The sequence below is a fragment of the Stigmatopora argus genome, chromosome 17, assembly GCF_051989625.1.
Source record: "Stigmatopora argus isolate UIUO_Sarg chromosome 17, RoL_Sarg_1.0, whole genome shotgun sequence".
Classification (NCBI taxonomy): domain Eukaryota; kingdom Metazoa; phylum Chordata; class Actinopteri; order Syngnathiformes; family Syngnathidae; genus Stigmatopora; species Stigmatopora argus.
The window spans coordinates 8,526,188-8,534,763 of record NC_135403.1 but is presented as its reverse complement, the minus strand read 5'-3'; the positions used below and the strand labels follow the sequence as shown (position 1 = coordinate 8,534,763).

Sequence of the window (8,576 nt, the reverse complement as noted above, 5' to 3'; positions counted from 1 at the left end):
AATTGGGTCACGGGTGAGCTAGAACTTATGCCAGACAGTATGTCTGGGCGAGAGGCGAGGGACGAACTAGACTAATTGCTGAACAGTCGCAGGGCGTCCAACTGCATTAACGAAAGGTGATTTTATCTGGAGCAAAGCTTTTTGATTATTATTTATATGACATTTTGTTGTGAATTATCGGTTTTCCCAAAAGAGCTGAATTGTTGTTTTACGTAGAACTGAACTCACAAAATGTCACAATTGAAATACCTGTCTTCTGCAGATACACACGCACTACTGGCATACGCACTTGATCTTAAATATGCAAGGAAAAGCAAAACTGCACTGACATAAAGTAAAAAAACTCTCCCTTTTGTATCCATTTTAATGGAGGTCATACTGAGGGAAAACTAAAAAAAATCACATGTAACATCTAATAGGCTGAAAACAATTGATATTTTGTATAAAAAGTGTCGTTTCACATAGCAACAGCAAGTGGCGACAGAGTACTGCTTCATAGCGCTTAGGTTCCGGGTTCATTGAGTCCATTATGACACGGATTCCTTCCATCAGTCGCTGTCCACTTTGGCTACGGACCATTTCTGAGATGAGTGGTTTATTACCAAGGCAGATTAACGGTGTGAGGCCGTGTCTGCTGCCACAATTAGGGAATTAATCTTATCATTTGAAAGAAAATTTCAATTTCCCACAGGCGTATTAATTGGGCTGCTTTCCCCTTATTAAACACTCATTTTTTTTCCTTGTCGTAAACCAACAGTAGTAATTACATGCATATATGGTCAAGCCAAGACCATTGCCTAGTGACAATGCAAAATGTAATTTGAAGTAGGCGGGGGGCAACCCGAATCACCTTTCCTCCCCACAGACCCACCTCGAATAATTATACTTAACTTAAACCAGCATGCTTAATTTGGCTTTACTCCTCCGCCTTTGCACAAAAAGACACCTTGTATCCCATCATTGTAATTTCCTCACACTCCAACGGGTGCACAGTTCACTGCGACGTCGCATCCCCCCTGCATGAAATTAGTAAATTCAATAATTTGGGTTGATTTAAGAATGCATGGGGAGACTGAGAGGGTCATATGCACATAGGTAATCAATACTAATTACCATTTCATTTCTCCACCCTCACTTCCTTTTCTGCTGGAATCCGATCTTATTGGGCTGATTAGAGCTTGCAAATGAAGGGTCCTCACTTTGGAATTCTCATCAAATCTTCCCCACATAGTGAGCAACTTTATCTTCATTTAATTCTACATCATCTTCAGACAAGACTGTGATTATAACGCTGGCAGGGATATTCCAAATTCGTGTTCATATTGACCTTTTTAGATTAAAACGCGCTCTACATCTCACATTCTTCGTGATTTCTTAGATGTAATAGTTGGATTAATACAGTGGAACTTTCTCAAAGTCATCACGGAGAGGTCATTTTATTTTCTTAAAGCCTCGCCAGTCAAACAAAATAACATCGGCAGCTGTTTTATGTGTGCTTTTATTTATGTTGTCTTGCTGTCACATTTGCCTTTGATGGCACAAAGGAAAGAGAATAATAACCAAGTATAGCTAGAAATGATAGGTTTCATGACATACGATGGGTTTGAATGCTGTATGAGGAATACTAATGACGAATATAAATTATATATGCACAAGAAGGAGTGCTCAGCGTTTATTTCAATCAGAGAAGCTGAACAACAAAGGGCACATTTTATGCGGTGTTAAAAATGTGTCACAACTACAATGTCTATGAATCTCTTACCTGGCATATTCATGGTCCATCATTTGCAAATTACCTGATTATTTGCTTGAAAACGCATCTATTAAAAGTGTCCTTTTATCAGGTCTGTCGAATATAAAAATGTTGCTTTTGGTGCCACCTTAGTAGTAAGTAGTATTATTGTTATATTGCCTAAGGGCAGATACAAAGTTTTTGGTGAAATGTGCCTCTGAGTGAGCTATTCAAGACTGCTACACCACTGTTACATAATAGCAACAGATTTACAACACCATCCCAACATACTGTAGTTTCTACATCCAGATTAGCCAGACTAGGGAACGATCCACAGCCACTTTATAGTAAGAGTCTACCATGTTGGATAACTTTATTCATCCCGTATTCGGGAAATTTCATTGTGACAGTAGCAAAAGGGTGATTAGACAGAACAACAAAGCTAACGGAACAAAGAAAGTTGTGAAAACATTACATGCACAGTGATAGTACATCACTTTAACTCGAAAGAAGTAATCATTCCTCAGTTTAGATTAAAAACAAAGGAATCTTCCGCGTTCAAACTGCCAAGCTATACATTTACAGCTTTTTTAGTCACTGCAGTCCCAATTGGCCGCTTTGGAAAGTTTGCTGCTGCTGTTTCCAGACACCGAATAAAGGACTTGATCCAGCTTACGCAAATGAGAGGCGCTCTGGCTTAAAACAAGTCCGGCGAGTTGCTCTCCAATTTTGGCTTCCCGCAGTACTCATCTGAGAATCTCCTTTCGACAATTAAGACACCCATGGAGGCATGGAAAGCTCTCAATTCCATTAGCCTCTGTGCTGTTTCACTCTATCTAGCCACTGAGCCTTAACTTACTTATTAGTACAAGGCTGCCGTATTTTGTTAGGGAAGCGATTAGTGAAAACTACATGAAAAGGCAATTTCCCCCCCTTTCCCTCTCTTCACTCTCATTGAGATGAGACAGATCTAAAGAATGGCATTTGCGCACTAATGAAATTCGCTCTGCATCATTTCAGATGTTAATCTTAGGGAGAAAGTGACTTGTGTCTTTATTTACTCGTTTCTGGGTGACAAATGGCCACAGTTGGCTGAAAATTACATCGCCGGCTCAGACTCGAACCGGCGGCTGGGAGCGTCAGCTTAGTGACTGCAGCGCCACTTTGATGCATTGGAGTTAATATCTGCCTGACATTTCTCAGCACAGATTTTCATCACTGGATTCATCTGTACATTTGGAGCAATGTGATAAATGAGTCAGGACTATCATTTGTCCCCCTCTTTGCTCTCCGACGTGCAGAAAAGGTTACGTGTGTTTGGGTGCCAGCATGGATTTAAGGACTTTAAAAACGTTCCCAAGATGCTTGTGTGTGCAAGTTAGTTCTCTTTGTTGCCGCCGTCTGCGCACCTTGATTTACCGACGTAAAAAGGCAATGTGGCGTCCATGCACTCGTGACACAAAATAGACGGTGGCGTTAATGGAAATGACGTTAATTTGATAGAGAGCTCACTAACATGCAAAGTCACTCGCAGTTCATAAGAATAATATTAACTCTGCATTAACATGCAAGGCTGTCTGTTGCGCCAGATGCCAGACGATTTACAGAGCTGGCGCTGCAACCTGTCTTTCTGGGCCACGAGTGGATCGTGAATCATACCCGAAGATTGTGCTCAGTAAGACGAGCTTAATTCTTACTGTCTGCCAGTGTATGCACATATACAGTATTTACATATATCACCGTGCTGCTGACACGCTGGCGGTAGGGTCTGTGGCGCAGACCCCATCCAGCATTCTTCAAAAGCAAAGATTCTTGGTGAGGATTGTCTGCACCAGTGAACTACATTAATGCCTTGAGAACTTTTGGGAAATAAACCCCATTTTAGCCGCTAGAGTAGTCGTGGTACAGCCGACTCGCAGCAGTGAAGTGTGTGATATAGGCATGAAAGATTGCTATATTTGTAGATACATTTATCGGACTTGGATGAAATAAAAAGTGGCTACTGCAACTTTAGCATTTGTTAACAGGACAATTTCAAAATGATATAATGGAAAAACAAGCAGGGAACATGATACTGCCAGTCATTTTAGAGGATTTCATCAATTTTCAAGGCTCACACTAACATTTTACATTGTACTGCTTCTCCTTCTAGTGATACAGTATCTATCTCTCCTCTGGAACCATCCAGACCACATGTGTCAAAGTGGTGGCCCGGGGGCCAAATCTGGCCCGCTGTATCATTTCGTGTGGCCCGGGAAAGTAAATCATGAGTGGTGACTTTCTGTTTTAGGATCAAATTAAAATGAAGAGTATAGATGTACATTAAATTTCCTGATTTCCCCCTTTTAAATCAATAATTGTAATTTTTTAATCATTTTTTTATGTTTTAGTTCAAAAATCATTTTGTAAAATCTAAAAATATATTTAAAAAAGCTAGAATAAACATTGTTTTAGATCTATAAAACAACTGAATATTCAGGGCTTATAATCCAGTTCTTTTAATCCATTTATTTAAAAAAAATTCTAAATATTATATCTAAAATGGTCCGGCCCACGTGAAATCAAGTTGACGTTAAAGCGGCCCGCGAACCAACCCGAGTCTGACACCCTTGATCCAGACCATCTCTCATACCTTGTCTCCAAAATGTCTAACCTTCACTGTGCCTCTTAATGTCTCTTTTCTACTCCAACCTGGTCAATTCTCAGGAGAACCTCAGCATCTTCATCTCCACTACTTCTAGCTCCACCCCTTGAGCTAATGTTTCTAAGCCATACATCACGGCTGGCCTCATCACTGTCCTGCAGACCTTTCCCCTCAACACCGCTGACACTCTCCTATCACGTAGCACACCTGATACTTTCTTCCAGCTATTCTAGCCTTCCTGCACACAGTTCTTTACTTGCTTTCCACATTCCCCACGACCCTGTACTGTTGACCCCAGGTACGTAAAGTCCTTTATCTTCTTTACATCTACCCCCTGTAACTTCACTGTTTTTCTTTTGGCTATTATGTATATGCAGGAATAATACTTATTGTTTTAGTATTAAAGCAAGACCTATTTTGCCTTGATGTCATCTGATGTCAGTTTGGTACTGAATTGGTCCATTGCCACCATCTTGTGATATCTATAAACCTTTTCAGGGCACATGTCAATCAAAAGCAGTTACTGTGTTTACTATATGAAGCAAGGCTCGACTGAACTATACTTCCATAAAGGTTGCAGTAATATGTTTTTACAAAACAGTGCGACTGCATTTCCTTTATCTAATTACAAAAAAAAATGTGATTATTTTTTTAGGACTGTCTTTGATAACATTTGCATAAATTTTAATCAGTACGCATTTAATGTTGACCTAAAAATAAATGGAGTAACAAGCGCAGTCCCATATTAAATCAAACTCTTAAATTAATGTGCCTCTGTAGTTTCTATTTGAGAGACTCGAATTTCAAAGGTGCTAACAATTACTACCACCACTGCAGCTTAGGGTGCAGGGTGAGACACATAACATGTTCATCACTGCGACGCGAATATAGCTTTTCCAGCATGATGAATTGCTGGCGTGCCCTTGAGCCCAACATACAAACACACACTCACATATAGGTGTAGCCAAAGGCTGACGGCTATTTAGTCCCAGCCATTAACACTAATCAAAACCCCCTTCACCTGATAAGAGCCGCAGGGGTCATCTACCAGCTACGAGTGGCCAGTTTGCTCTTTGCTAATACAAACCGAGCTTAAACAAGGTGCCACTGCGAGAAAGCTTGGAGGTGATGAAGGGATCCAAGTGTAACATTAATTCTTTTGGAAAGTGAACGAGAGCGCAATATATTACAGAGATTGTGTCGCAAACGGGTAAGAGGACATTTGAAATACATTTATTGAACATGCCCTCATGGAGACACACAACAGGCAGTGTTGCACACTCAACCAAACACAGTTCGGTTCCAGAGGAAATCGGATACAATTGATATCTTAATGATTCTCACACAGAGAATGTTGTTTCAGATGAGTGTAAAACAAAAATAGAGAGAGAAAGGAGGCCCTAGAAAGTCATTGCGTCATTTTTTTAACTACACAAGGGTCGTGGGGGGTGCTGGAGCCTATCCCACCTGACTTCGGGACACCCGTGACCAGCCAATCGCAGGGAACAAAGATACAGACAACCACTCATGCTCACACTCATACCAAAGGGTAATTTAGAGTGTTCAACCAGCCTACCATGCATGATTTCGGGATGTGGGAGTAAACTGGTGGACCCAGAGAAAACCCACGCAAGCCCGGGGAGAACATGCAAGCATGTTTCTAACAATGGTGAAATTGGCTTAATTCTAGGACTGTTCAAAGCTTAGCATGTCTGTTTTAAAATATGAATTTAATAAGATTATACTTGTGTACTCTATCTTATCCGGTTGTCGTATTATAATTCAAAGTTACACACACCAGGGTTACAAGTAGATTGACCAGGTCAAAGATCAAAATAATCATGTCAGTTGGCTCGCTTTTACAGGAAAATACTATTATATAATACTAATATTACTTAACTGATCTAATATTGAGCAAAACCTCAATTTAGATAACATTATCATTACCGATGGCAAGTGTAAAATGTGACGTTGTGTTGTTGGCACTGACTAGGTCCAGGCAAGTCCTGCAGTGCGACACATATACACATACGCGCAAGTGCCTATGCAATATAGATTGATTATTGACCACAGCTCATGAAAGATGCAGTTATGTATATGAGCACTGGGTGAGTGAACGCAGGCCGTAGGGTCAAAACAACCCACTGTACTCAAACTTCAGCTCTTCCGTGCGACGCAAACCCACTGCTGTCATAATGATTTACTAAAACAAAATCACAGACTGGAGTCTTCATTTCATTAGTCAAAATTGTCACCATAAATATTCCTCAATGATTCTCTTTTTTTCTTGATGGAGATGAGACACTGACTGATTGCAGCAAAGAGTAGCTATTTAAATCACCATGTGGGAAAAAAAGTAGCAGAGTGGGAAAAGATACTGTAGTGGGGAAAAACATTACTATTATGATGAATAAAATGTATAACTTTGGAAATGGGAAGATTTGGATTGGAACCAAAAGCTACAGTCATTTTCTGTACTGCTTATCCTCACAAGGGTCACGGGGGAAGCTTATCCCAGCCAACTATGGGCAGTAGGCAGGGGACACCCTTAATTGGTTCCCAGCCAATCGCAGACAAAATCTACAGCATGTAAAAATTAATTTCTCAAAGTCTCCATCATGCTCTGACATCCAATTTTTTTCCAGTATTTTAATTACAAATGTGCTTATGTTGACAGTCGAGGTTTCAGAGAAACACATTTCTCGACAATTTTAGGAGCACTCCTCAGGCAAAATAATTCTAATTAATGCTTACGGTTGCTTTATTGTTGGTGCTTTAACCAAAAATCAGGTTCTGATGTTCTCACTCTCCCTTGACTTTTGCATGATGCCTGTTTACTTGAAATAACGGGTGGATTTCTGACTAAGAAGCATGTTGTTTTTTTGTTACGGGGGAAAGAATCCATTGAAAGTTGATAAAGGTATATAAGAAAATTGCGGGTACAATGAAAGCTAGAGTACCCTTGTGGGTAACTGCCAAATATTTTTGAAGCAAAACTTTATTTTTCTTACTTCTATACCTTCCTCGAAACAGTCCTTGTTTTATCCAGTAATTTAAATCGACTTCCCCTCCTACACGATTTGCTCAACCAGCCTTTTTTCTTTTTGATGCTTTCGTACTTATACACTCTTACCTGACGAATGTAGTAATTTGCTGTGGAGCAGGATATGAGTACATCATCACCCACGTACTTGGTCAACGTCTGGTGTCTGGAGTTTTTTTCAGGCATATATCCGGAGCAGAATTAGTGATGAGTTGCCAAGATCCTGTTGTGGAAAAAAAGACAAGAAGAGCTGCAGTGTGCTACTGTAGTTTTCCATTTCTTTGTACATGCATAATTCCATTTAATATGTTTTTTTAACTTCATGGACTTAAATATTCATAAATTATAAGAGCTTAAGGCGACCTTGGCAAAACTCGACGCACGTTGAAAACTCGTTTTCTGCGACATGTGTTTCAACAGAGTTGTTTTCTTGCCCTAATAAGATCAATATGGCAACCAGCACATATTGTGTTGTATTACACCATCACCACCAATTGAAATAATGAATTCCCAGCCTGACACAAAGGCAGATGAAGGCATATTTGAACATTCAAAGAGCGAGCGCAGGGAAGGGGAAAAAAAAAGGAAGAGGTGGAGGAGGGGGGATAAAACATTCCCAAAATTAATTTTCATCTCCAGGGTTCATGCATATTTAATAGAGAGCGCTTGAATATCATAGAGTAATACTAGCCCGGCATGCATACAGAGGCCATGCTGCCACGAGAAAATAAACGACCATGATCGTTGTCATGAGCAATAACTCTCTGTAGAGCCGGGAAACAAAATAGCCCCAACTGCTTTGATGAAGGCGGGAAAGAGAGAGAGAGGTAGCAAAGAGAAGCGGTAACAGAGGTTAAATACTGGTGGAGTGATGGGCCCTTTGCAGCTGCTGGGGCTGCTTCTGTCTTTGTTTTGGAGGAGCTGGTGTGGGGATGATGGGGAGCACGGGGAGTATGGGATTGGGGGGATAGGGGGCTGACATGTGAGTGACAGTAAGTGACAAGCCCCGTGGACGGTATCCCAAGAGGCACTCTGTTGCCAACAACCACCTCCATCACCTTTCAGTGAGTAAACACATCACAGAATCAGCACATGAAAGCGTGCCGTGGCGCCAACGTGTTCGCTTGTCTCGCACAGGCGCGTGTATTGGCGCGATA

At 40.8% G+C, this 8,576-nt stretch overlaps 1 long non-coding RNA gene across 1 annotated transcript in view; it reads right to left on the bottom strand.

The window, feature by feature from the left end:
- Positions 1–437: 437 nt before the first annotated feature.
- LOC144092064 (uncharacterized) overlaps positions 438–8,576 on the bottom strand; it is a 65,657-nt gene continuing 57,518 nt past the window's right edge. Inside the window, exons 3-4 of the long non-coding RNA XR_013305967.1 lie at positions 7,510–7,642; positions 438–1,016 (exon numbers count right to left, since the gene is read on the bottom strand). This is a non-coding gene — a long non-coding RNA (uncharacterized LOC144092064). The remainder of the gene's footprint in view (positions 1,017–7,509; positions 7,643–8,576) is intronic.